Raw genomic sequence first — 3408 nt, forward strand, 5'->3', positions numbered from 1 at the left:
GGTTTTTACTGATGTAGTCCCAGTAGTTCATTTTTGCTTTTGTTTCCCTTGCCTCAGGGGACCTATCTAGAAAAAAGTTGCTATGGCTGATGTCAGAGAAGTTACTGCCTGGGGTTCTCTTCTAGGATTTTTATGGTTTCAGATCTCACATGTAGATCTTTCATCCATTTTGAATTTATTTTCATGTATGGTATAAGAAAGTGGTCTAGTTTCATTCCTTTGCATGTTGCTGTCCAGTTTTCCCAACACCATTTGTTGAAGAGACAGTCTTTTTCCCGTTGGATATTCTTTGCTGTTTTGCCGAAGATTAGTTGACCATACCCTTGTGGGTTTATTTCTGGATTATCTACTCTGTTCAATTGATATAGGTGTCTGTTTTTGTGCCAATACCATACTATTTTGATTACTACAGTTTTGTAATATAACTTGAAGTCTGGAATTGTGATGTCTCCCACTTTGCTTTTCCTTTTCAAGATTGCTTTGGCTATTCAGAGTCTTTTGTGGCTCCATAGAAATTTTAGGATTGTTTGTTCTAGCTCTATGAAAAATGCTGTTGGTATATTGATAAGGATTGTATTAAAAGAGTAGATTGCTTTGGGTTGTATAGCCATTTTAACAATATTTGTTTTATGGAATGTCTTCCCATTTCTTTATGTCATCTTCTGTTTCTTTCATCTGTGTTTTATAGTTTTCAGAGTATAGGTCTTTCGCCTCTTTGGTTAGGTTTATTCCTAGGTATCTTATTTTTGGTGCAATTTTAAATGGGATTTTTTTTTAAATTTTCTTTTTCTGCTGATTCATTATTGGTATAGAAAAAGGCAACAGATTTCTGTACATTGATTTTGTATCCAGTGAATTTACTGAATTTGTTTATCAATTCTACTTTGATGTATTCATTTTTTAATAGCTGTTTATATAAAAATCTGATCTGCCAACTTAGTGTTTTCCACCACTCCAGGATGCAGAAACCTTCATGGGCTTCACAGTCTCTCGCTTAGCTGCTGCTTTCATGGGAACCTTAGAAACAGCCGGCCATTGCTGTCTAAAAATGCTTGCTTAGCCTCTTTCACTTCCTTGGCATCCCTGATGGCTTGTTCTTGTTGAGCTTTCCTAACTTCAGGTTTCTGATTCCTCTTGGCCATTCTATCAGCAAGAAATGGCACCAATGATGGGCTTCTGGGATTTGACTGCACAGCGGGTTTTCGTCTTTTGGCTTTCCTCTGACTGTCCTTTTCGTATTTTCTTCTGTAGAGGATAGTCCAGTCTATCTGCTGAGGAGTCCTCTTAGAAAGGGATGCTAACTGGCATTTTGCGTTAAGAAATTGGGAAATCTTCCTGTCAGTCCTGGTGTTGGGCCTCCCATATCTGGGGTAGATCTTGTACCTACTCAAACTGCATAGCTCAACCTTCGTGGCTCTGGCAGCCAGGAAGAAGGAAAGATGGTGAAGAACTACTTTGATGCCTTCTTAATCATTATTTTACATTGAAATCTCAAGTAACATTTAAAAAGGGTCAGATCTTTTTAGGTTTATCAGAAAGGGGCAATAGATTTAAAAGAAGGTTGAGAAACAAACTGTAGACAGCTTCTCTTAGCACAATATGATCTTTTGTTTTGCAAATGAAAGCACTGGAGGATTCCCGGGCATACAGAGTACAACTTAATCTTTTAAGTTTTTATTTATTCACGGGGGGTGGGGAGGAGTACTGTTTCTACTTTGGAAATGAGGCATATTTGGAACTATTTTTTTTCCTTTAATCTTTTTTTTTTTTTTTAAGATTTTATTTATTTATTTGAGACAGAGAGAATGAGAGAGAGAGAGCACATGAGAGGGAGGAGGGTCAGAGGGAGAAGCAGACTCCCTGCCGAGCAGGGAGCTCGATGCGGGACTCGATCCCGGGACTCCAGGATCATGACCTGAGCCGAAGGCAGTCGCTTAACCAACTGAGCCACCCAGGCGCCCCTTTTTTCCTTTAATCTTGATAATATGATGGGCAATGCCTGCATTTGATAACTACCACAGAAAATGAAGCATTTAGGGCAACAGCATGGGATCAACAGGGCAGCTTCTCCTACAGAATCCTTTGAGAGCATTTGGGACCTTGAAAAAGTGCAAGAAACTTAAATCTAAGCATACCAGCAATCCCGTGGTCCATGACTAATTGCTTCTATTGATATTTGATGGCCCCAATACTTTGCCTTCTCCTTAAGCTACTAACATTACCATGAATTTACCTCACCCTCAGCCTGCTTGTTATCCCCTGACCAAAATCTTTAGTGACCCACCAATATATTTCATATCGAGTACATGTTCTTCAGCCTGGTATTTAGAGCCCTCCATAACTTAACTGCCCCATGTAACCTCTCATGAGCTCTTATTCCACTCTCTATACTTTAGTTAAATCTATCCAATGTGCTTTTTTTCTAAGATTATACTACATTTTCTCACCTTTGCACATTTTCTCCTTCTGTTCCATTTACTAGGAATACCCTGTCATTTCCATCTGCCAGAATTCTATTAATCTTCAAGATGCATCCACACACCAAATCCTTTATTAAGACCCCTCACTATTGTTTGGCTGTGACACTCCCTTTTTCTAATTATACATTTAGCTTATGTTTTCTCCAGGTTTTATGACCTGCCTTATGTTATAGTTATTTTATATTTTATATTCTGTACTTGAGGACAGAGGAATATCTTTCCCATAAAATTTTATCTTTTCATACAGTGTCCAAAACAGAGTTTGACTTATAGAAGGTGCTCAACAAATATTAGTTGAATTAGGGTTAACTTCCCAATCTATCCATGAATTTCCTACTGACTTAATCTCTCCAGTATTTAGTACAGTTTTAGAATAATGAAATTGCCTGAAATTACAGACTACCCGAAAAGCAGGCATACTTTTAAAGATGTGTACTTCAATTATTCTAAAAATCTGCTTTTAAGGAAATGTTTTACTCTCATTCATAGCACAACCAGAAATAAAATATTTTTTGCATCATTTTCTTACTAATATGGGGTGATTTCAATGACTGTTTTTCAACAGCTCTGGAAACCATATTGTAAAAGAAATTGTTACAAAGGAGATCATATTTTGTATTGGAACATTATCATTCTCAAGGACTTCGGTATACTATTACTACCAATATATTTTTAAAAAGTAAGTCTATAAATTCAATAACTCTTAATAGTCATATTTCAGACTTTAAGTATACTCTTGGTTATATGGAATCATCTATTCTGAACTTCCTCAGTTTATTAGGTGAAGAACTGAGATTCAGAGAGGGTAAGTGACTTGCTCAAGGTCTTAACAGCAGGTCAGTGGCAAAGCAGTGAGGAAAACTCAATTTATTTATTTATTTATATATATTTTTTATTATGTTATGTTAATCACCATACATTACATCAT

General features: G+C 36.7%; 1 pseudogene; it reads right to left on the reverse strand.

Moving 5' to 3' along the window:
• Positions 1-936: 936 nt before the first annotated feature.
• Positions 937-2154, reverse strand: LOC118022562 (annotated as a pseudogene).
• Positions 2155-3408: the final 1254 nt, after the last annotated feature.

The sequence above is a fragment of the Mirounga leonina genome, unplaced genomic scaffold (genome assembly GCF_011800145.1).
Source record: "Mirounga leonina isolate KUSES-001 unplaced genomic scaffold, KU_Mleo_1.0 Mir_176, whole genome shotgun sequence".
NCBI classification, from domain to species: domain Eukaryota; kingdom Metazoa; phylum Chordata; class Mammalia; order Carnivora; family Phocidae; genus Mirounga; species Mirounga leonina.